The sequence below is a fragment of the Mauremys mutica genome, chromosome 6 (assembly GCF_020497125.1).
Source record: "Mauremys mutica isolate MM-2020 ecotype Southern chromosome 6, ASM2049712v1, whole genome shotgun sequence".
NCBI classification, from domain to species: Eukaryota; Metazoa; Chordata; order Testudines; family Geoemydidae; genus Mauremys; species Mauremys mutica.
Window position 1 is genome coordinate 28,136,425 of NC_059077.1, and position 26,066 is coordinate 28,162,490.

Consider the following 26,066-nt stretch of genomic DNA (forward strand, 5'->3'; position numbering starts at 1 on the left):
TGTGTTACCTATGTTGGCCTTAACCATCCTCCAGCAGCTGTCCCACAAAGCCCAACACTGACCGCTCTGGACACCAGTGTGAACTCCACTGCCCAAGGTCATGAAGACTGGAAGGCCGCCCTGTCCCATGAATTTTTGAAATTCCTTTTCCTGATTGCCCAGCTTGGCGAGCACCACTAGCAGCTCTCCATTGTTGAGTGCAACTGCCCAGCTGACCATGCTGGCTATGCACTCCAGAAACATTCCTGCCTGGAGTAGACAGAAGATATTGGATCGTCTAGGCCTGTGAGGAGAAGAGGTTATGCAGGCACAGCTCTGAACCAACCATAGTAATGTCAACATCTCTGAGCAGATTGCTTAGGCGATACAGGAGAAGGAGTATGACAGAGGCTAATAGCATGAAAGCCAAGGAGCTGCAACAATTGATCTAGTGCAAAGCCACAGATCTGCCACTTCTACAATAAGCTGCATGCCATACTTGGCAGAGACCCCACCACCATCATCCCCAGGTCACTGTGGATACCTCCAAGAAGCCTAAGTCACAGTCCCTGTTGTGAACAACAAGGAAGAGAAGGGGCATGAGGAGGAAGAGGACAGGGGATAGGCAACTGAGGAATTCAGCTCTGCAGTGAGCCAGGACTTATTTTTGACTCCACCCCAGTCTGTCCATTCCTGTCAGTCGAGCACAGGAAAGCTCGATGCAGGTCAAGGAACCTTAGATAAGTGTGTAGATGAATTTTACATTACAGCGATGGCACCTCTAAAATAGCAGGACACAGCTTTTAACTTTTCATTAATTTACTTGTGCTGGAAGAAGTAGTGATACAACCAAGAGAGACAGAGTTGTTATCTGCTTTTCATTCCCCACTAGAGTTAGGCAGGCTGGGCCACAGGGAGCAGTTTGTTTATGTACGTAGGGATATCCCTTGAATCCTCCTGAGAGATCTCGAAGAAATTTCATGGGGGTACTCTGCAATCCTCTGCCAAACGTTTTTAGGGAAGCCTGTCTTTTTTCGTCCTCTGTGGAAGGACACTTTCCCACACCAGTCAGCGATAATTCGACAGGCACCCTTGAAATACACAGCCTAGCAGCATGTGGGGCCCAAAGGGCTTCAGGTCACCAACAGCAGCTGTGTGCTCTCTGCCTCTGTTAAGCACAGGAGTGAGATTTCAGCTAAAATCACAACTGCCTGTAGAAACCAGTGCCAGTATTCAATGACATTACCCTATTCTACAAGATTCATGCAGCCAAGCAATTCCCTCCTCACTTTCCTAACCCCTGGCAGGCCATGCTCACCATGGCAGGTGCTGAGACTGATGCTATGCACAAGCAATGCCAAGCAGAGGGGCGAATGTAGTGCTTAAAACTTTAGGGGAGTGAGTTCTGCGTCTTAAGTTTCACTTTCCGTAGTGAATAGACTGACAATGGTACTTCTGGGTGTTTTATCTGCAGCTGCTGCCATTGCAGCCTTCAGGGTCTCCCCCTTCACACTTGCAGAGCTCCTGAGCCAGATAAGGAGGAGAAAGAAGAGAACTCAGGATGACATGTTCAATGAGATCCTGAAAGCCAGTGCTGCATTAGACTATGAGCACAGGGCCAGCAGGATGAACATTGTGGACAACCTGGAGAAAGAAAGAGCAGGGAGAAGAAAGGGCTCAGGAGTTCCAGCAGGAAAAGGAGAGCAAGATGTACCCGGACATAATGGGGCTTCTCAGGCAGCAAACACAGATGCTGCAGCAATCCCGGGCTCGCTTCCCTCTGCAGCCCATTGAGAACTCAATATCAGAACCCTCCTAGACCTCCCTCAACATTCCATGTGGCATCAGAGCTCACTGCACTACCCCTACCACTCCACCCTAGGGAACGTTAAAGACAATCACAGCTTCGTATACAAGGACCCGTGAAAGCCAAGGTTGGTGTATGTGTAGCTGAAATGGTCTTGAATGTTCTTCATCAGTTCTATTCTCATAATTAAGGTTTACTAAGTTTTAAATATATTTTTTTCTAAAATGTCACTTTTTTTTTGTACAGAATTCTTTTACAAAATAAATTTATATTACTTAAAACATAGGTCATCTTTATTACTTTGCAACATCTGCTTTTGAGTGCTTTGCAGGGCTCAAAGCAACCAATTCAATGTGATACAACTCATGGGATAAGCCACAAACAAAATTAATAGATAATATTATATACCTACATGTAAGGCAATCACCACACAATTCCTAACAGGCCACAAAAGAGCAGAGCCAGGTAGAGCACACTACAGCTAAATACTATTAGGGGCTCACTGTTAAAATGTTCTTTCAAAGCCTTTTCTAATAGCCCTTATGTCTGACTGTTCAAACTCAGCTGACAGCCCCTGCACCTCAGTAGAAACTTTTCCCCCTTTGCTTCACATATATTATGAAGGACATAGCAGGCAGCTATAACCATTGAATATTTTTCTCGCTGAGGTCCTATCTTATGAGTAAAACAACACCAGCGTCCCTTCACCAAAAGCACATTCAACTCTTATTCTGCAGCTGCTGATCTGGTAGTTGAATCATTCCTTGGTGCTGTTGAGATGGCCGGTGTATGGCTTTCTGAGCCCGGGGTCACCAAGGATTACTATTGGCATTTCAATATTCCCAGTGGTAATCTGCTGGTCCGGAAAGAAAGTCCCTACATGCAGCTTTCTGAAAAGTCCCGTGTTCTTAAAGATGCGACTATCATGCACCTTCCCTGACCAGCCCATACTGATGTCAGTGAAGCAATCTCAGTGATCCACCAATGTTTGTATAACCATTGAAAATTAGCCCTTTCTGTTGATGTATTCTGTGGCAAGATGGTCTGGTGCCAAAACAAGGATATGCATGCCATTTATTGCTCCACCTTGTGCATCCAAAAGTTCTGCAGCCAACGCTCATCATCCCAAACCTGCATTTAGATGTGATCCCACGAGTTGGTGCTTGCTTCTCAGGCCAAGGAGCAGCGCTCCACCATGTGCAGGTGCTCCATGAATAACACCATTTTAGGGTCCAAAAAAAAACAGGACCACCACCCTTATAGCCTTTAGCATAGTGGATAGGTCACTCAACCCGGATGTGGGAGATGCCTGGTGACCTTTCAGGTGAGTGCCTATTGTAGCCTATGGAATATTCTGAGTGGGGCTCCATCAGTCTCTCCTATTGAAGTTGTTCCATTTAATTAAATGCTTGTATAAGTAACTATTAATTGGGCCAGAGAGGTGGCAGATTCCTGTTCAAATCCCTTCTCCCGCTCAGGAGGTGGAAGGACTTAAATTGGGTGTTTCCTACACCGTGGGTGAGTACCCTATCCATGAGGTGAGCATATAACACATTGCACACAGCAGCATGAATGAACTCTTAGGCTCAGGCCATTCCAAAGGTCTTAGTCCTGAGAGTAAAACAGCTGTTGCCATTGCTAACACAGTGCACCCAGAAAGCAGGACTCTCTAACATTGCAGATTTGTTAGAGGGCCTTCATTTGCCTTGTCAAATGATTTATGAGACCATTTCTGAAGGAGCTATTTCTAGATTTGGCCTTCACGGTTGGCCAGATATATAAGAATCTGTTTACCAGTGTCAAATCAATGGAATGCTAGCAAGTAAATGTAAAGGGAACTAGACAGTTACGTCTGCCAGTGCTTCACTTTGAGTTTAGAAGTTTTGAAATAAAAACTAACTTTTTATAAACGTAGCTGTCTTTTGTGTCAGTTAAGTTAAAACACAAGCGACTTTTCAAGTGACTTCAGAGCTGATTTATTAAACTGAAAACCAGTGTGCCCCAGTCAACCCTACAGTGATAAGACAATGCCCAGTTTCACTCCTCCAGAGCCACAGGGAGGCATAAACATGGAACTAACATGTAGAGCTGATGAACACGTCTTTTCCTAGTTCAGTCTTTCTAGTCTGTTCTTGCATGCAGGCAGTAATATAAAAGACAATGACCCTGTTCATGGAGAAAAAGCAGATAAAAGTGATACAGGTTTGGGTACAATTTTAAACACCACACATCATTCTGTATATATAATTTGGGCATTATGACTGTATAAACCATCAGACATGAACTCCTCCAAGTAGGAATTGAAGATTATGTCAACTAAAAGGTACTGTTCCTTTCCAATAATGTATCATATTAAATCTTTGACCCACTGTCACTTTGACCCATAATGATGGGGTGTGCCAGTCCCCCCCAAAGGCTAGTGCCCCCATCCTCAGAGTGCTGGGAGGGCAGGGGGTGCAGCCCAAACCGGGGCCACCGCACAGGGGGAGCCGCAGAGTGGGAAGTGGGGGGGGCCTAGGGGCAGAGCGTGGGCGGGGCCATGCCTGGCTGTTTGGGGAGGCACAGCCTCCCCCAGCCTATGATACCCGCTGCCCATGCAGGGAGTTTAATAAACGTAGGAACTTCCTGGGTAGGGAGTTCTCTAGTTGCTGCTTGACGTATGGCTCTTTGTGTTTACGTCCTCACACTGTGCTCTGTGTGGCAGAGCGCCAAAGGAAGGGCAACACTCAACAGCACAGAGTCCTAAATGAGCAGTTTTGTCTGAGGTGAGTTTCAGGGTAAAACCCAGGGGCTGGACTTGGAAAAGGGAAAAGTGTGTTAAGCAAGAGTTCAAGACAGAGCTGCTTCTCAGTAACAGAGCAGTGGTGCTTAACTGAGGCCTGGTCGACACCATACAGTTGTTTATGTCACTGATTATAACAGTGTACATACTACAGCCTTCCCCGCCGATGTAAGGGCCCTACTAAACTGACATAACTCCACCTCCACGAGAGGGGTAGTGCTTACCTTGATGTAGTTAGGGTGAGGCAGAGTCTGTGTAGATGCCTTACTTACATTAGCTGTTGGCTGTCTTGTCAATTTCACGGCTTCATGAAATTGACAAGAAAGCTGGGCAGCTAGAGCTGGGCTGCCCCAGCTCCCCACTTCCAGCCGGGCTCCAGCTGCCTAGTTCCTCATTCCCAGCCGGGTTCTGTCCCAGAAGCTTCTCGCTCGCCGCTCAGAGAGCTAAAAACCCAGGCAGGAGCTGGGAGCGGAGAGCCCAGGGAGATAGCTGGGCTCCCGGCAGGGAGCTGCCTGGACCTGAGAGCCCTGGCTCTCAGCCCCCCCCACCATGGAAGCGCTCCTGCTGAGAATACACACCACTGACAGAAGGAGGGTAATCTGGACATCAGCCGCTGCAGTAATTACTGTGGTGGCTTAAGTCAACCTAACACAGCTCTACTTAAGTCTGTCATGCAGACATGCCCTGAGACTTCAGCAGAAGGTAGTTGCCTGTGTGCAGCTTAGACTATGTGTGTTCCAGGTAAACAGATCTTATGTACGTTTTGTAAATAAACTCATTATACTAAAAATATCTTGATTTTGTGCCACAGATTTCTGCTCTAACAAGAAGCTGACCTGTAAGGGCCTGAAACCTGCTACTGCTTGGCAAAGAGACAGCATATAGATCGATCATATAGGTATCTCAGACAGGGTGCTTTGCTAGTTATTTTCTTTGTATCATATCAGCTGGCCCAGATAAATCACACCACCACTAACTGGAGTTATAGGGAAAACTTTCCAGCTAAGGTACATTTTGCTACTTCTGGACTGAATGAACTGTTGCAACAATTGTAGAAAATCATAAACTAGACTCTAAATTGTTCACATGAAACCATCAGTTTTGTCAACTGGGCTTTCTGGCAAAAGGGATGTGTAGGGCTCAATCCTGCTCCCGTTGACTTAAAATAAATATCTCCAACAGCCGGAGATGGGACATTAGACGGGAAGAGCTCTGAGTTACAACAGTGAATTCTTTCCCAGGTGTCTGTCTAGTGGGGCTTCCTGACATGCTCAGGGTCTAACTGATCACCATATTTGGAGTCAGGAAGGAATTTTCCCCCAGGTCAGATTGTCAGAGACCAGACGAGGGCAGGCGGGAGATGTTCAGTGAACAATCATTCACATTCTCTTAGAGCTCGGTTCACAAAGGACTTAGGTGCCTAGAGGCCACTTTTGGTTCCTAAATCCCAAAGTCAGGCCCTACTGGGATTCACAAAATCCCTGCTCATCTGCTGCCAAATGCTATAGGCACCTAAGACGGCTTGGTGCCTAAATGTTTGCAATAAATGCTGCCTAGGTGCCCATGTTTCTGCCAGTGTGCATGTGCACTGCAGTCTCACCCTAGGCACCCAGACACCTAAGCCCCAGAATGATGAACAAACTGGGACAAGACAGGCATTTCTCCACCTAACTTGCCTGTGAGGTCCAAGCTGGTAAGTGTGCTCAGAGCTTGCCTACCAGATCAGGCCCCCATAGATGAGATTACACAAAACAGCCAGGGGAGGATGCCAAAGTCTGGAAGGATGTGCCTCCCTCTGCTTGGGATTCTCAGCTGAAAACCCTTTCGTGGTGTTGGGCGCCTATGCCATTTTGAAGAGGAGCACTATGATCTCCCTCAGAACTTTTAGCCCAGTGTTTTGGGTACTCACCTAGGATATGGGATACCCCTGCTTCAAGTTCCCCTTGCGCTTGAAGAGAAGGCATCTGAACAGGGATCTGCCAGCTCTGTCTCAGCGGAATGCCCTATCCCCTGGACTATAGGATGTTCCGATGTGGGGTTTCCTCAGTCTCTCCTATGGAAGCTGTTCCACTAAGGATACACAATTAAAAACATTGTTGGAGCAGAGGGACTGGATCCTGGGTCTCCCACGTCCCAGGTGAGTACCCTAAATATCTGGGCTAAAAGTTCTGAGAGGGATTATTGTCCTTCTACTCATCAAAATGGCATAGGTGTCCAACACCAAGAGATCTGAGACCACCAAGTGGAGAGAGGTGCCTCCCTCCAGCCCAGACTTAGGCACCTATGTCTCTGAGAGCGGTGAAGTGTGGGACACACCTTTCACTTTAGCAGCACCCATTGGCTAGCTTAGGCAGGGAGCCATCTAGCATGATGGCTTTTGCAAGTCCCATTCCTATGCGTCTATCTCTCCCCATTCATTCATCTAACCTAGGCTTTGTGAATACCACAAAATTAGACATGATGACACAGAGCTCCTTTATGAATCTACCCATTAGTCCCGAATTCCCCGCTGTCACATGCAAAATGTGCCACACGTGTTCCTACATTTGTAGGAATTCAGCGGGCTTGGAGAATGAAGGACACTAGTGTTCCAGGAACTAACATACTTATAAATACTACATATGGACAGTTACTTTTTTGGTTCAGTTTGATTTGGTTTCCACTCTTGGAATATGCCAAGAAACTGAAATCTCACACATTGAATCCTGTGAACTTGTCTGCGTTGTTATTGATTTTTTGGATGGTGATATTAATTAGCTATTCATCTTAGTTTCTTCTAGAGTGACTGTAAATATGAAGATGAGTTGTAACATCTGGGGTAATAAGTTATATGCTGTTGCTGCTCGCTTGCTCTCTCTTTGATGGCTTTTTCACCTAAGTATTCTATTAGAGAAGAATTTTTTTAAAAGTTAACAACAAAAAACCACATATACTTTATGTATAAACTACAAGCCAGAGTAGTAAAAAGTACAACTAGGAAGATATGACAAGGTTTATTCTGTTTGTGCTGATTATGTTTAAAGCTCTTATCAGAAGATGGATACTCCGAAGAAAGTAGGAGCTTTCTCCTGAATTCCTCCAAAACCCTACTTGATTTCAGTGAATCAGAAATGCAGGGTTGGATCCAAGATTCCGGATCCAAGTGTTCACACTGTATGCTGTTTTAGCGCCTGATCCAATGCTTGTTGAAGACATAGAAAGACTCATATTTTTAAGTGCCTGATCTAAGATCCATTAAGAATACACAATCCCTTAGTGCTAGTGCCTATATTCATTTACTTTTGGAGACAGTCCCATCTTCAATGACCCTCCAAACCAGCTGCACTCCAACAAATAACGTACTTTGAAACATCCCGGATTAGACATCGGGATGTCAGGGACAGGGCATCAGCTATGGCATACCTTGCCAGAAGAGATCAGTCTGAGCCCGCTCCTGGCTGGGATTAGGTCCTTTACAAGAAAGCTTTTCCCCACGAATGACAATCAGCATACAAAAAAGAGAGAATATTTATGCCCTTTCACTTCCCATCCCAGGGAAACAGGGAGAAATTCACCATATGTTTTATTGACTTGGAACTTCTTAATTTTGTATAGGGCTTAGATACCAATGTGATAGTACCTTAGGTGCTCCAGAGTGAGCGAGAGAGTGTGCATGTTTTAGCCATTGTTCTTACTTTAGTTTTCACTTCCTCTCTGTTTCCTTCCCCCTTTCTCCCATGTTTACCTTGGTTCCTCAGAGATTTGCTTCTTCAAGGAACATACTCTACTTCTCTCCACTGAGTTGTTTGTTTGTTTGTTTGTTGTGCAGTTATTCTGCCTTTTATGCAGTGTTAAGGAATGCTTTTGTCTGTAACTTTGGAGGAAGTGACCCAGACAAACCACAACCCAAAATTCTCATATGGTGAGCAAAGATGCCATTAATTCTTGCTTTTTCTTTTTTATTCAGCATGTACTGTACATTCCCAGCACATAGTACAAGTCAACTCATGGTCTAAATATGCATTTTATTAATGTGGCTTCTCATGTGAAGCTATACTGTGCAATGAAAAATAACATACATGATATTTTTTCTGCTATTAAATGTATGATGGAGATGAGGTTAAATTAATACTTTTCCATTGTGGGTGGTCTCATGTGTTACACTGAATAGGAAACATTAATTATAAAGGTGTAGTAACGAAGATATGTAATCACTTGGGCACCATACAGTTTGCACTCACTCCTGCTACATCACAGTAGAACATTTTAGCTGTGCTCATGGAGATGGTATTTTCTGTATCTTTCATCATTACTGAAAAGTAGGTAAACTGAGGCATGGTGAAGTTCAATAATTTATTTCAGGTTACCTAGAAAGTTTATGGCAAAGCAAGGAACAGAACTGCACTCTCTTAAAGCCTATGTATATATCCGAACCCACAAGACCACTTTCTTTCTCCTAACAACCTCCAGTCTCGTACCATCTACTCTTCATCCACAGGAGCCTTTAATAGGGCCTAATTGGAGAGGGGCATCATACTAATCAAATATCCTGGATCAAAAATGACACCAAGAGTGCACCAAGTCCCCATGGTAAAATTACAACAACAAAAAAACAAGAAATGAAATCGTGGAGCTAAGATGTACGAAAGAATATGAACAATGAGATAAAACACAGGAGAGTGTTCTCAGTTTATTTATTTAGTGTGTTTAATATACAGAAAAATAGTTATGACAGCTTGTACCAATGGCTCCTCACTCAAGAAAAACAAAATGATTCTGGGCCTGAATCAGATCTCACTTAAACTGATATAAATCTGTATTATTTAACTCCACTGAATTCAATGGCATTACACCAGTGTGTAAAAAGCTTTAAACCAATGCAAGATCAAAATTAGGCACAATGTGTCAGAATGGATGAGAGGCAGAGATGAACTTACATTTATCTGTGATGGGAAAGTTCCTATAAGAAAGTTGTCTACACTTGAAAGTGTTGCATTTTTAACCATGCTGGCGACACTCCCCAGTGTAGATGTAGTTATACCAGTATAAAGGTGCTCTTTCCTGTAGAGCATAGTGTAGTTCAGCAAAGCAAAATAATCCATCTCGGTATAAGACCTTATAATTGTGTCCACACTAGGGCTTTTACCAACATATCCATGTTGAAAAATCATATCCCAAACTGGTATAGCTATGTGAGGAAAACTTTTAAGTGTAGATCAGGCCTTAATGTTTTTTAAAAAACATGACAAGCTAATCATGCAGAAAATAGTGGCATTCAGCAGTGGCTCCATTAGTTACAGGCCAGGTTCTGATATTATTTGTCACATTAAAGTGAATGGAATTACTTGTGGATTAAGGTGCTACTCAATGTGAATAAAGGTTTCAGACTCTGACCTGTGATTAGACACATCTGTGTGCAGCAAATATATAATATGAAAAGCATGCTCAGTTATCTTTTTAACTACTGTGCATTGCTCTGTAGCATCAGACTGGGAGCAAAAACAATCCACAGTGCTGACATGTTAAGAATGGCTATGGGATGAAAATCAAGTATATAGAACAGAAAAAAGGTTGCAAATTATCTAATTGACTAGATGCGCTTATAGGATGTGTCCTTGTAGAAAGCACTCAAGAACAAAAGCTGTCAGAATTGGCTTCTTTCTTTATTATACATAAGCAAGACTTGCCCAGCTTCTTTGGCTGATTGGAGAAGGGTTGGTTGGAGGATAGGATGGCACAAGAGAAAAATATAATGGCTGTGATCCACGAAGGCTTAAACAACCAAGTCTTGGTTTTAGGCACCACTGTGATCAGGGGCGGCTCTAGGAATTTGGCCGCCCCAAGCACGGCGGCACGCCACGGGGGGTGGGGGGGGAGGCGCTGACTGCGGAAGGTCCGCCGGAGCCGCCTGCCGCCCTCCCGGCAAAATGCCGCCCCAAGCGCGCGCTTGGCGCGCTGGGGTCTGGAGCCGGCCCTGACTGTGATCCACAAAACCCCCACTTGGCTGCAGCCTAACCCCGTGGGCATCTAAACTCACTTGACACCTAAGTTTTTTTCCTCTGGGCACTGAAGCTTCACTCTCGGCACCTGGATGCTTTCCCCTGCCTGAGCCTGGGCACTACTGCCTTATGATACGTGTCTAGATGCTTGTCTCTTGCCTAAACCCCAGAGTGATTTGCGAACTGGGAGAGCTAGGCATTCAACTGCCTAAATTACATGCAGCGGCCCAGTCTGGTAGGTGGCTTCTGAGCATGCCTGCTGGATTGGGCCTTGCAGGAAAGTTTACACAAATCAATCCGGGGAGAGAAGACTTTTCCCTAATAACCTTTATCCTAGTGGACAGGACACTCACCCAGGATGTGAAAGACTCCTGTTCTAGTCCGTCCTCCTCTTGTGAGGGAAAGAAGGAATTTGAAGAGGGCTCAGTGGCCATCTCTCAAGTGAGTGCCCTAACCACTAGGCTATAGAGTCATTCTAAATATGTCCCTGGCCCAATTATTTAAGTACTGTATCTCATTATTTAATTAAAATGGAATAATTTCAATAGGAGAGACTGAGGGAGCCCCACACCAGGCTAGTCCATAGCCTAGTGATTAGGGCACTCACCTGAGAGGTGGCTGATCCTTGCTGAAATCCCTTCTCCCCCTCAGGAGAGAGGGGGAAGTTGAACTGGGGGGTTTCCCACATCCCAGGTGAGTATCCTGTCCACTAGACTAAAGATTATAAGGGAGGAGATCCTCTTCCCCTTGGCTGTTTTTGCTTTGGGTCCCACATAATTTAAGTGGCCGAGTGTCTATCTTCCCCAAATGCCTGGACCACAAGTAGAGCTAGGCGCCTCCCTGCAGCCCAAACTCTAGGTACCCATCTCCAAGAGAGGGGTGGGGCTTAGCACACACCCCTCTAGGCAGTATCTCCCATTGGCTAGCTTAGGCGACTCTCTGCCTAGCATATTGACTGTGGGCTGCATTCTAAGGTGCCTGTCTCTCCCCCACTCATTGTATAGAGAGCCTAGACACCTAACTCAGGCTTTGTGGTGCTGTTCCTGTGATTTTCTAGGCAGCTAAAATTTAGGTGCTGTGATGCTCAGCGTTGCAATGCCTAAGTCCCTTCATGGATCCCATTCAATATATATATTCACTTACTAAATGACACAATTAATTTCCTTGTTTCCTTTGAGATAGAATCTTGACATTTGGTACACTCATACTTTCTAGGATGCTGAGAATAGGAAAAATCCCAAAATTGAAATTTGACTTTTCCGTCAGTTATCACCAAAATGCTATCAGTCATTTCATGTATGCAGTGTAATTGTAGCTGTGTTGGGCACATTATATTAGATAGACAAGGTGGGTCAGGTAATATCTTTTATTAGACCAACTTCTATTGGTGAGAGAGACAAGCTTTCGAACCACACTGAGCTCTTCTTCAGGTCAGGTCTCGAAAGCTTGTCTCTCGCACCAACAGAAGTTGGGCCAGTAAAGGATATTACCTTCCCTACCTTGTCTTGCTAATCAGTCATTTCAATCAGTTTCCACCCAGGCAAGCTCCCTACTAATCCTACTTAGAATATCTGTATCCCATGGTATAAAATTATATTGAGTGTTTGCATTGTAAGTCTCTGTAATTGTGTAATTCACCAAACGGGAAAAGAAGCATTAATTAAGGTAAAGTGCTCGTCCTGCTCAGAAGATGTCCAATTGAAGGCAAATGATATATTGTGTAGCATCAAAGGACAGAGATTTCATTGATTGCATTCCTAACCCCCCCCCCCCCCCCACCTCCAGGAACGGCAGACCTATGCATGAACTCATCCCATCAGCTTCAATTCTAGGGTGAAGGGGTTAAAAATCCCTGACAAGGAGAAATTTGGTCTCTTTATGCTGTCTGGACTCTGAGGGGCAAAGATTCCTAAACATAAGCAAGAGATCCTAATGCTGCTTGGCATGGGACAGACCTAAAGGACGTATAGAGCTGCTTATTACAGAAGCTTATATTACCTTTTTAGATCTAAGACTGTAACTCATTTGTGTGTGTATGTTTCCTGTTTTAGACTTGTAAATAACTCTCTAGTTTCTTTTCTTAGTTAATAAATCTTTAGTTTAAACTGGATTGGCTACAGGTGGTGTCTTTGGTTTGAGATCTGAGTACAGTTGACCTAGGGTAAGTGACTGGTGTTTTGGGACTGGGAGTAACCTAAATATCGTTGTGATTTTTCATGTAAAGTCACCATCTATTACACAATCCAACTTGCTTGAGTGTCAAGAAAGATTGGTTTCAGAGTGGCAGCCGTGTTAGTCTGTATCAGCAAAAACAATGAGGAGTCCCTGTGGCACCTTAGAGACTAACACATTTATTTGGGCATAAGCTTTCGTGGGCTAGAACCCACTTCATCAGATGTATGGAGTGGAAAATACAGTAGCAGATATATTTATACACAGTACATGAAAAGATAGGAGTTGCCTTACCAGGTGGGGGGTCAGTCTAACGAGACAATTCAATTAACAGTAGAATACCAAGGGAGGAAAAATCACTTTTGTAGTGGTAACAAGTAGATGGGTGGCTCATTTCAAACAGTTGACAAGAAGGTGTGAGTAACAGTAGGGGGAAATTAGTATGGTAAAATTAGGTTTTGTAATGACTCATCCACTCCCAGTCTTTATCCAGGCCTAATTTGGTGGTGTCCAGTTTGCAAATTAATTCCAAGTTCTGCAGTTTCACGTGAGAGTCTGTTTCTGAAGCTTTTTTGTTGAAGAATTGCCACTTTTAAGTCTGTTATTGAGTGACCAGGGAGGCTGAAGTGTTCTCCTACTGGTTTTTGAATGTTGTAATTCCAGATGTCAGATTTGTGTCCATTTATTCTTTTCCGTAGAGACTGTCTGGTTTGGCCAATGTACATGGCAGAGGGGCATTGTATGTGGCAGAGTGGCATACAATTATTTTTTGTAAAAACCTCAGATATTTTAATTCCTCTGTGACATCACAGGGATTTCTACACTTGCAAATCATAGTAATATTATAAGGTACCCATTATGAAGCATGTGGAATTAAACAAGTAACAAAGTGTTAGAGTTCACTTAATGAGCATATGGCTGGAGCTGAAAAGAGTCTTTGCATTCTTCTGATGAAGTGGGTATTCACCCACGAAAGCTTATGCTCCAATACATCTGTTAGTCTTAAAGATGCCATAGGACTCTCTGTTGCTTTTTACAGATCCAGATTAACACGGCTACCCCTCTGATACTTACATTCTTTATGTTACTACATTTTTTTCTGACTAAATCCTCCTCTTGTGAATCCACTTGGAGATATTCAAGGCCCCAATTCTACACATACTTATACACAAGCTTAACTTCGTGCAGATGGGTGGACCCTTGACTTCATTGGGACAGTTCAGGTATGTACAATTTAAAAAGTGAATGGTTGTAAGATCTGGGCCTAAGTCTCCAACTTCATCATCTTCAATGCAAATTTAATAAATTTAAATACATTGAATTGGGATGCAATTATATTTGTTCCTATTATAGCCTTTTATTGTGTATAGTGTTTTGGGTTGCTACACAAAAGTGAAAATCATATTAACTGTAGACAAAGACTAGTTAAATACCCACTGAAAACGTTTCAGAGGGATGACTGATAAAATTTAAGATTTTGTATTGCTTCGTTAACCTTGCATATAGATCCTAATTATGACCTTGCTTTCCTATTGTTCATCTCTATAATTGTACTATTTAGCTCTGCAAAGCAATTTTTGAGATCAGGATTGCATGAAAAACACCAAAGTTTATTATAGTATTTTTGTGTTAGCAATCCAAAGTGCAGGAGGTTTTTTGTTTTGTTTGTTTGTTTTTAAATCAAGCCCTGTATTGTGTGTTTCATTCTTCAATTTATATTTCTTGATCAACTCTGATTTAGTTGGCTGTAAGTCAAGCTTTTTACTTTTTAAAAAATTCTCCTGAAATGATTGTTGGTAAAATGGTAAAACGCTCATATAAGAGTGACTTTATAGGAATAAAACGATGTTGGCTGCAGAACTGATTTGCCAACATTGCCCACAGTGCGACTAACCACCCTGGCCAGTACGTATTCATAAACAGGATGCTTTATCTTCCTCTCCAACTCGAAAAAGTCCCTGGAAGAAAACAGGGAGGCGGCATTGGGTGGAGGGCTGCTGTCCAGCTGCCCAGAGGTGGCAGATGCATCCTCATTCCCGTCCCCCTTTAGTCCAGGCGCCCTCCCTGAACTTGGCTGAATGATTTTAAATTTCCCTTTAAATTGCAGCTCTGAGCCCGCGCCGCGCACAGCCCGCCGAGGATCTAAGGAGCGGGGTGGTTTGCACAGCCCAGGTGCGGTAGGTCTATGGGGGAGATGCACTGGAGCCCCGTTTTCCTAGCTGCTAACCCCGGGGCTCCCGGACTCCGCTCTCGCCCGACGAGCCTAGCTTTGTTGTGAAGTCCCGTGGAAACGCTCTGCAATAACCAATATTTCCCTCTAGGGGGAGCCCGCAGGCCCCAGGGAAGTGACACGCACTAACTCCAGCTCCTCGCGGGCTGGGCAGGGAGCAGAGCCCCGGGAACGCACTGAGCCGCTTGTCCATCTCCCAGCCTCTTCCCCTCCCCTCGGTCCAGAAGCAGCCGCTAGGCTCGGCCAGGCATGAGTCCCGGTTGAAGCAGCCGGGCCCACCCTCTGGCTCCCACCCCGCGCCGCCCCTCTGCAGGAGGCTGCCAGCCGAGCGGGGCGCAGGCGGCAGCAGCAGCCGCAGCCATGGGGCCAGGAGGAGGCGGCTGCTGAGCGTCCCGCGCCGGGACAAGATGGGGGGACGTTAGTAGCGGCGCAGCTGCTGGGGCAGGAGCTCGGCGCACGGTGGCGGGAGAGCGAGGGCCGCCCCGCGGCTGGGAGCTCGCTCGGAGCCGTCAGGTACGGGGCAGCCGGGCTCGGTCCCCTGCTTTGCGCCCTCAGGCGCTGGCTTTCCAGGGCTGCCTGCTCGCCCGCGGGCGGGTGTAATCCGATCCGGCCCGTGCACGCGGGGGTGTGGGCAGAGGGGTCGCGCCGGGCACGCTCGGCCCTGCTGCTGCGCCGCTATTTTTAGCGGTGAACTCCTGGAAGTTTGGACGCGCCAGCGAGCGCCGCGGGCGGGGACCGATGGGCCCCCGGGCTGAGCGCTGACCCCGGAGCGGGCTCCTTGCGGCGGCGCGCTGGTGGGTGAGTGAGTGCGCCCCACGGGCTGCCGGCTGCTGCCGGGGCTGGGCTGGTGCCCTGCGGGACGCCTGGCGACGCGGTGCCCGCGCTCTCCTCGCCCCGTTCTCGCACGGGCAGCCCCGCGGGGGGAGGGGCGTTACCGGGCGGCGTGTGAAACTCGGGAAAGTTTGGCCAAGCCCGGGGAGGAGCCGGGGTGCTGCTGTTCGCGGGGCGGGCAGCCCTGGGCCGAAGGCGGGTGGGCAGGGGGCTGGCCGGTAGGTGACGCGGGCCGTGCGTGTCCGAGCACAGGTTTAGCGGGTGTGTGGGTCGCTGCCCCTTGGCCAGGCTGGTGCCCGTCTCCGCGCCCGGCGCGTGTTAGCCGGGAGCGATGCGGCGGTGGCTGTAGGCAGCGCGGAGAGCAGGTCCCAGGTGGGCACGATGTGCAGTGCGAGCCCCGAGGCGATGCTGGTGGGCCCCTTGCTCCCTAGGAGGGGCCGGGAGGGGGGGGGGTCGCTTTTTGGCGTGGCTACGGGGGGAACGTGTAACTGTTGATTGGGGGGAGGGGGGCGCAATTTAAAGGTTCTGGGGGGAGGGGGCCACCCCACAGCATAGCCTCCGGATCTGCAACAGAGGTTTTCAAAGAGGGGGACGTGCCCCAGTGGCAGGGGCAGAGGAACGTTTGGGGCAGTGGCACCAGGCAGGGCTAGGGGAGGGGGTGTCACCTCCACCCCCGACTCACCTCAGTGGGCCACCCAGCCTGTCTGGGTTGGGGGGCACAACCAACAGTTGTAACCCAAAGAGGGGGCTAAAGCTTACAGTTGTTGGTTGTGACCCCCCCAATCCAGACAAACTGAGTTGCCCCTGAGGTGAGTCGGGGTGGGGATGGCGCTCCCTCCCCGAGCCCTGTGAGAGCTGGCCCGAGCCGCCTGGCATTGGGGTGGGGAGCCCCACAGTTTGAAAACCTCTGAGAGAAGCTGTGCTAAATGGAAGGCAAGTTGAGCCCCACTGCAGTGCCAGGGGAGCAGAGACCCTGCTATAGGAATGGGAGCACGGCCCCTGCCCTGGGAACAGACCTAGGGTATTTGCCCCAGGGCAGTATTCAAAGCAGGTAGTGGGAAGCGCTGGGACTCCAGCAACAGGGAAGGCAAATAAGCCCTATGTAGCAGGCTCAGCTCATAGCCAGCCACCCTGCTGCTTCCTCCCTCCCTGTGCTGCACGGGGACATGGTGAGCGCTGACGCCAGGGAGAGCTGCTGCCTCCTGGATGCTGGCCATCTGTGGGAGAGGCATGCCTTGCCCACTCCCATTGCCCTGGGGCAGAGTCTGCTGCAGCCCCTCTAGATGGGTCCCCTCCAAACATTTAGCTGTTGCTAAATGGAAGGCAGAAATCTTGGGGGGAAGGGGCATGTGACCTTGTGTCATCCCCCACTGTTGCCTCTACTTGGCTAGACTGCCCAGTTGTGGTGGGAGTTCTGGTCAGTCTCGCCAGATTTAACTGTCCCCGATTCCCAACTGCCCCAAGTTTCTTTATTACACAGGTCTTCCTGTGAACTTATGTATTGCTGTTGTTATCTTGTTATAACAAATCAGAATCCAGGCTATAGCCAGGTGGAATTGATACTCAGAGATTGGCAGTTTTTCTGTTTCTGTCTGCATTTGGTAAATCAGCCTGTTCTCTATCTCCAACCTTGTGGCAGTCACATGGGGCTTGGGTAGTGACATAAATTCAGGCCCCAAAGATTTCGCTGAAGTGCTGCTGCTGCTGCTTGAAGTAACAGGCATGAAATACAAAGCAAACAAACCATTGTGACCCTCTAAAAATATTTGTGGGCATTGATGGGAGATGATGGGAAAACTTGAAAATGGCCTTGAAAATGTAGGAGCTGTTTTACTTTGAAATCCTATTCTTTAGATAAATCACTCTCTGTTTCTACGGGATAGAGTTCCCATAAGACAGCAAGGAGTTTTCAGGGAGTGCCATTGCACCAGTATTTGCTCTTCTCATCAGATTTGGCTGTATCTTGTGTGTATCTGCAAAGCAGTGTTTGATCAGTAGCGTTTCTTTCTTGTAGGCTATAATAAAACTGAGGCTAGTGTGCAATCAGTGCTCTGCTTTCCATGCAGGGCATAAAAATAAAGTGTTTGTATTTTGTATTTACTGTAAGTGCTGCATGTGAAATCAAATTGAAAGAAGTATTTTAAAAAGAAATTCCACAAATGAAAGTTTTGGAGCCAGCCATATTAAGGAAAATGGAATAACTGCTAGAGTAGTAGGCGTTTACGCACAAGAAAACCCTGAATGCGAAGATTTAACTGATTTTTGCTGGAGACTGACTCAGTACTATCTCTGCAGTGCAAACTAGCAGATGTTTATCATAGGTGGTTACTTCTTGGACAGTCATGGTAAATATCTTAACCCAGTATGTTTAATATATTCAACCACAGTTGCAGTTTGCTCCTGACATAACTGCAAGGAGCAGCCCCGTAAAGACATCCTGGATCACATTTCTGCTGTTATTCCAGTGTAAATAACTGAAATAACTTCATTGAAGCCAAGCTCTCTTTTACACTGGTGTAAGTGAAAGCAGAACGTGGCTAGTGCTTAACAAATCCTCCTGTCAGCCTGCCAGCAAACATTTAATAAGATAAATCAGAAAGTTTCATTGAGAACATTTGTCAAATTGATGGAAGTTTAAAATGAATTTAAAAAAGGCGTTTACATACCTGTCCACCCACATCAAAGCTGAAAACACTTTTGGACATAGACCTAATGGGAATAGATTTGTGAAAGGATGCTGATTTAAATGACATTATTTAAAATATGGGGGAAGGGATAAAAGGGATTGGAATTAAAATGTCTTGTTGAATCTCATTGAACTACATGAACGTTTATTGAAAGCTGTCTAATCTAGCTTAAAAAACCGCAACGATTTAAATAGGAATGTTCTATCTCTCATCTCCTCCACGTTTTCTCAGCCTTGCATGCCAAGAATTGCAACATGTTAGTTAATATATTATGCTGGTACATTTTAATTATAAAGGGCGTGCAAGCAAGGCAGTTAGTTGTCTTTCCAGGTTATAATGGGTTTCCCTGGGAAGCCTGCTGTAGAAAGTGCAGACAAATGTTCGTCTATTCAAGTGAGTCACAAATGTGTTTTTTGTTTTGTTTTGTTTTTTCCATTTGAGGTGGAATTATCAATTTATCCATAGTAGTAAACTTTTAGAAGTAACTGCTAGTGATAGGCACCTTGCAAATCCCCTAATTACTATTTTGCATAGTGTTTTTTACTCTTGTCCCATTATCTTCAGTATTGATAGAATTCTGTCTTTAACACTTGAAAATCCTACTAATATTTTTGTTTTAATGATGTACAACAGCATCAGTTGATATCACCATATGTGGAGTTTTGCTGTTCCAGTCTAAGAGTCTGATCTTACACACACTAACAAAAGTAGTGTTCATAACTGCAAGTGAACCATTGGGTCCCTAACCACTGTGAGGAGGGAAAAGAAGTTTCCACTAAGAAATCTTCTTCCTCCAGGGTGGATCTGGAGCTGCCAGCAGCCTAAGCCCCCCACCCCACTGAGGTGTGGAGAACAGAAGTGCTCACATGGGGCAGATTATGCTCCCATACTCTTGTGGAGTAGCACTTTACTCCGCAGTTAGCTCCACTGATTTCAGCAGGGCAGGGCAAAATCTTACCCTTAGAGTGTGGGGGAAGCAGGATGGAATAAAGGGAGAACAGAACAAACAGACCCCTCTTCAAACAGCCAGGAGTGGGATGAGATCCCTTCTAGCCGGTGGTCTGGAGACTTAAAAAGTGTTCTCTTGTTAGCACAGATCTTGGGGATATCGGATTTGTAAGGTTTTTACTTTCAAGTTCGTTTTATTAGGACTGTGCTTAATTTTATGTAAACATATTGTGACTGGTTCCTCCTCGAGTGCCACCTTGAACTGGGGTACCACTGAGCCCCCGACCAACCAGTCTGGGTTTCCTCTCACATTGTACTGTTTTGACAAGCTGCAAAGCCCTCTAGCCTGTACTTTCACCAGGTAGGGGGACACCCAGATGCAATTACATGCAGGCTCTCTGACCAGCCCCTGCATAGGAAGGCTACAGCTAAGGCAAATCTCAACTCCTCAGGCACCTCCCCTCCCCCCCAGAATATAAACCCAAAATTATATAGTCTTGTGCTGCAAGCACAGGAAACTGTGCAGCACAAGCTCATAAAATTCTCCCCCTCCCTCACTGTGGAGAGAAATATGCAACAGCCTTTGCCCCTGAGTTGTAATTCCCACACACTTCACTCCAACTCACCAGTTTAGATAAAGCTAAAGCAAGTTTATTACCTACAAAAGATGGATTATAAGTGATAGCAAATAGATCAAAGCCAATTACCCAGCAAATAAACAAAAAAACACAAACTCAACTTAATTTACTAAATAGATTGGATATGAATAGCAGATTCTCACCCTGAGAGATGATACAAGCAGAGTGCAGATTCTTAAGGGGCCAGCTGCACTTGCTTTACAGCTTGGAATCTGCAGGTCTTTCATTCACAGGCTAGAAATCCCTTTAGCCTGGGTCCAGCACTTCCCCCCAGTTTAGTGTTTGTTCCTTGGGTGTTTTCAGGAGTCTTGTGTGGGGAGTGAAGAACCCCAGATGATGTCACTCCCTGCTTTATATAGTTTTTGCATATGGTGGGAACCCTTTGTTTCCCAAAGCTTGGTTCCCAGACCAGTCCCTGGAAAAATAGTGACGTCCCAAAATGGAGTCCAGAGACGTCTCATCACATGTTGTTGTAGAGTCATATCAGCCATTACTCGGAGACTGTCTGTTGCATTCTCAGGAAGGCTCTCCAGGTGGGAGATAAGCTTCTCCTAAGGCCTATTGTTTTTATCCTGATGGCCCATTGCCCTGAATAAACCCTTCCCCACCCACTATCTAGACCAGTGCTCTTCACTATTTTTGAAGTGGGGGCTACTTTGACAAAAAACCTTCAATACAAGAGCCACATCAAGTACTAAATTAACACATTGCTTACTGCTCCTTAACGATGTAATGTTACAGAGCCACTCGTGTAACTAAAACAAAGTCTACTTGTACAATAAAACAGTGCTCCTTTTATAAAATAATAACCAGGAGAATATATGGAATTAAAAAGGCACCTATGCAAGTAAATTTTTTCAGAGCAGAATAATGCAAAACTTACTATAAAAACTGGGTGAGCGAAAGTGTGCCTGTTCCTCTTTGACTTTGTTCATGCAGTATTTGTAATCTGTCATCACAAGCCTAGTAAGGCAGTCCAAATGTCCGTTGGTCAGTTTGTTCCTCTGTTTTCTTTTCACCCCTCTGGCTGGGGCTGAGGGCTCTAGGGTGGAGCTGGGAATGAGGGGCTCAGGGCTGGGGCAGAGGGTTAGGATGCGGGAGGGTTGAGGGCTTTGGGGTGGGGCTGGGGATGAGGAGTTTGGGGTGCAGGCGGCAGGCTGCCCCAGGGCTGGGGCCAGAGGACTCCCCACAGCCCTCTCCCTGCTGGCAGCAGCTAGCTCTGGGGGAGAGGCCTCTCTCTCCCCCCTGCTGGCAGGCAGCTCAGGGGGAAGGGGCCCCCCTCTCTCTCTCCCTGCCAGCAGCAGGGAGCTCCAGGGCTAGGGGAGAGGCCTTCGGCAGCCCTGCAAGCCACAACTTGCTCCCTTCCCCGGTTCCCGCCCACCCCCACCTCCCTCCTTTCCAGGTCCCTGCTGCATGGCCCTTTAGTGCTGCTGCGCAGCTATTTATAGCCTACTGCGGAGCCGCACAGCTTAGGGGGAACTTAGCAAGCCGCACTTAGGGTTGATAAGAACCGCCACTGGCTCGCGGGACTTGCAATGAAGAACACTGATCTAGACTGAAAGCATCTTGTCTAGTGGGTGTTACCCAGGTGTAACTATATTTGAAATAAAAGATGCATAGTCAATATTCATAACTTAAGATACAAAAAGGATACATGCATTCAAATAGGATAATCATATTCAGCAAATCATAACTTTTCCAATGACACATCAGATAGCTTATCTTGCATAAAATACATCTTAGTTATGCCATACTCATAATAACATCACGGTGAAGAATATGGATGGGGTGCAGTGTCGCACATATATACTAATTAGATGTGACCCTTACTTCCATCAAGTTGCTCATGAGGCGGTTTATTGCTGCAGAAGTTACTAGTTGTTGATTTATATGAATGCTTATGTCACACTTAGAATGTCAATCAGAGAGTCAAGTTTCAGCATTTGGATTGTTGCATATGTTATTTCAAATGCCAGATTTTAATGGACAGAATATATGTGAGGAATTCTCTGTACTTAGGAAGGGCAGTATTACTCTGACTATTTGTCAGTGTTCCAATGCCTAAAACACTGCTAGACAGACATTGTTGCAATTTAACTTTAGGTAGGAAGCAATAAGTGAGGAACAACAAAGAATAGAATGGATGGGGAATGGGTTACCACAGTATGATCCAGCTAAGTATGCACACATGATGGTTCAGTAGAAGATTGGGTTTCTTTTTAGTTAAAAGATGTCTTATTTATTGGCTCTCTTTTTATTGGCATCACCAGTGAGGTGACTGTGTAGGAAGGATTTGAATGAGGAAAGAGTCATGGTCTGGCAGAGCAGAATTGGGATGGTGTCCTAAGATAAGGGGCAGTGTGGGAAGAGCAGGTCAAGGGGCATTGAATCTTCCATTGCTGGTAAAGTGCTGGAGGTAGAAAGTATCGTATTGCATCAGCCTAGCTTGGCAGGAACAGACTAATATTGGAGCTTGAAGGAACACTTTGTGCTCAGATTGTTTACCACAGGTTGTTTACTGTATATGAATCCTGAAATGCAGTGGCTGCATACTTACAGATCGTTTTGATGTGTGAAATGTAGAACACCTCCTATTCTTAAGAGATTGATGCTCAGTGTAAGAGAAATGGACTCACCACATAAATGAGAGAGGCCATCCCTTCACAGAGAAAGATGTTTTCCATATCTTGTCATCCCAGCGTATGAAACGCTAAATACATTTAAGCAATGACCTTTTAAAAAGGAGTCTCAGAGAAAAAACTATAAAACATGTAGTTTATACTAACTTTATTTTTGTTAAATATTTTAGAAAACTCTAAATTTCAGAAAGGCTTAACAATACTCATGAGCAGGTCTGCAGGCTTGTCATGCTGGTGAAAATGTCACAGATCTCAGGAGTTCTCTGTTTATCCATTACTTCTGTGCTGGAAGGCTCTATGGGTTAACTCACTGATCTGGTTCAGATGGGAGGCCCTGAGGGAGGGTCAGAGAGTAAGCCCACCCCACACTTACCTTGCAGTTGTAGTTCCTGTGTCCTGCAGGGCTGGGCCCAGCTCACTGGTCCCGGCGTTACGACCTGGCACATGGAATTGTAGCACGATTCACTCAAATTTGGCCTGTCTACCCCTTCATCGTGATGGAAGGTTAGCTTGGGCTAACCTGAGTGGTGGTGTGGCCCCAGGCACCAGGTTGGAACACCTGGAGGAGGACCAGAGACATCCCAGAGGACTGGACAAGGGCAAATATAATACCTATATATGGGTACTATATTTAGTACCTATTGTGATAGACCCAGGCCAGTTGGGTACAGCAGAGTAGTCCTGTTGGTATCCAGGAAGTGGGCAGGCAGAGTCCGCCCACTGCTAACGGACCTTCCCTCCAGCCTAAAGGGAGGATCCACATGTCCGTGGTACCAAATAATTGCGGGGGACAACTAATGAGATAACAGGAATGGGAGTGAGATCACACGGCTAAAGGAGGGGAACCTGATGGGAACACCAAGCAGAGAACCCTGGACAGCGCCCACTGCTCCTTGAAGGCGTCAAGGGAGCCAGTGGACACCGCCCAGAGGAACTCTGCCCGGATGCGTGAACGGACGGAGGAGCGGAAATAGGCCCCACAGTCGCAGGAAACCCCATCGGCCAACCTCCTCTTCCTGATTTTGTAGATGGCCATTTTGGCCAGGGATAGGAGGAGGTTGACAAGGAGGTCCTGCGACTTTGTGGGGCCATGGATGGGGAGTGCGTAGATGAACAGGTGAGGGGAAACGTGCAACCAAAAACGTAATAATATATCCAAGAGGAGCTGGAATAGGGGCTGCAACCTGGTGCATTCCAGATATATGTGCGCCAGGGTCTCCCTCATGCCGCAAAAGGGGCAGGTGTCCGGGAGGGGAGTGAACCGCGCCAAGTACACACCCATACTCACAGCTCCATGAAGGATCCGCCAGTTGACCTCCCTGGTGGGCCTCGGGACCAGGGTGGAACCACCGGGGCTCCTCACCCTCCAGAGGTGGTAGGAAGTTCCGCCACATTGTGTCGGGGCGGGACGCGAGGGTGAGGAAGTGAAGGGTGTGGAGCACGAGCATGTACAGATGTTTCCTTGGCGCGGTCTGGAACTGAACTGGCTGCAAATCATGCAGCTGGCTCACAGTGAAAGGGCGGGAGGGCCGGTTGGGTCCATGGGGCAAGGGCCCGATGAAAAGGTCCGGAGGACCAGGGGTGGAGGGTGGGCGGGGTGTGCCCTCTCGCAGGACCCAGTCAAGGTAGGCCCGAGCAGCGGGCGGTAAAGCGGCCTTCACCTCCTGAAGTACGCACTGGGGAGTACGAGGTCTGGAGAGCCCCATGCGCTGAGCGAGCGTCAGGGGATCCAGCCAGTCTCCCTGGTCATAGTCCAGGAGGTCTTCAACTGGTGACTTCTGCCAGGACCGACCTCTGGCGCACCGCGGGGGACTCCGCCACCTGCACACGAAGCTGGGGGTTGTATAGCAGGGGCTCCGCGAGGAGATCCGCCCCCTCGGCGGCCGCCACGGACCTGGTGGCCAAAACCAGTTTCCAGATCCAGAGGAGGTCCTGGTAGAAGACTGGCAGCCCGGAGAGGTCTCACGGAAGACCTCTTGGATACAGCAGAGTAGTAGAAGGCAGATATACTGGCCACTGGATAAGCAGTTTTCTGTTCCCTGACTGACCAGAGCAGGGGCTGCTCCAGGCTAATGAGAGAGAACACCTGACTTCAATTAACCTGCAAAGAGTCAGGTGAGGCCGTTAAGCTAATATGAACACCTGACTCTAAGGCCCCTCTGATACTATAAAAGTGCTCACTCCGGTAAGGCTGAAAGGAGCCAGGAAGAGGATGTGCGGCTGAAGGGCTGGGTAATGAAGACACCCTCAAGCCATTGGAAAGGGAGCCCTGAGGTAAGGGTGAAGAAGGCGTTAAGATAGAGAAGTGGGGGGAGCTGTGGGGAAGTGGCCCAGGGAAAATGTAGCAATTCTGGCAGTGAAAGGTGGGCTGCCAACAGCGGCTGCCATTAGGGTTCCTGGGCTGGAACCCGGAGTGGAGGTCAGCTTAACTTCAGTACCTGGAAAGAAAAATATTAAAATAATCAATTTGTAGGTATCTAGAAGACAATAAGGTAATAAGTAACAGTCAACATGGATTTGTCAAGAACAAGTCATGTCATACTAACCTAATATCTTTCTTTGATAGGGTAACAAGCCTTGTGGACTGGAGGGAAGTAGTAGATATATCACATCACAACTTTAATAAGGTTTTGATACTGTCTCACATGACCTCATAAATAAACTAGCGAAATATAGCTTTAGATGAACCTAGTATAAACTGAATGCACAACTGGCTGTTAGCAGTGGTTCACAGGCTGGGAGGGACCTATCCTAGGTCTGGTTGTATTCAATATCTTCATGAATGGTTTGGATAATGGCATAGAGAGTAGACTATGTCATTTGTGGATGTTACCAAGCTGGGAGAGGTTGCAAGCGCTCTGGAGGACAGGATTAGAATTCAAAATGATGTTGGAGAAATGTTCTGAAAGAAATAGGATGACATTTGATAAGGACAAGTGCAAAGTACTACACTTAGGAAGGAAAAATCAAATTCACAAATAGAAAATGGGGAATGACTGCCTAGGAAGGAGTACTGCAGAAAAGGATCTGTGGGTTATAGTGGATCACACACTACATATGAGTCAACAATGTAATACTGTTGCAAAAAAAAGCAAACATTATTCTGGGATGTATCAGCAGAAGTGTTTATAAGCAAGACACAAGAAATAATTCTTCTACTCTACTCAGTGCTGATAAAGCCTGAAATGGAGTACTGTGTCCAGTTTTGGGCACCACACTTTGGGAGAAAATGTGAACAAATTGGGGAAAATCCAGAAGAGAGCAACAAAAATGATTAAAGGTCTAGAAAACATGACATGAGGAAAGATTGAAAAAATTGGGTTTGTTTAGTCTGTAGAAGACTGAGCAGTAACATAACAGTCTTCAAATATGTAA

At 46.5% G+C, this 26,066-nt stretch overlaps 1 protein-coding gene across 3 annotated transcripts in view; it reads left to right on the top strand.

Annotated features, from left to right (window-relative positions):
- Positions 1 to 15,153: 15,153 nt before the first annotated feature.
- Positions 15,154 to 26,066, top strand: part of GHR (growth hormone receptor) — a 187,703-nt gene continuing 176,790 nt past the window's right edge. Inside the window, exon 1 of one of the 3 annotated variants that reach the window (XM_045021172.1) lies at positions 15,154 to 15,461. The gene's annotated coding sequence lies outside the window, so the exon portion shown is untranslated. Of the gene's footprint in view, positions 15,462 to 15,649; positions 15,747 to 26,066 lie in introns of those variants that run through there. The other 2 variants (XM_045021175.1, XM_045021173.1) reach the window with 2 other exon arrangements.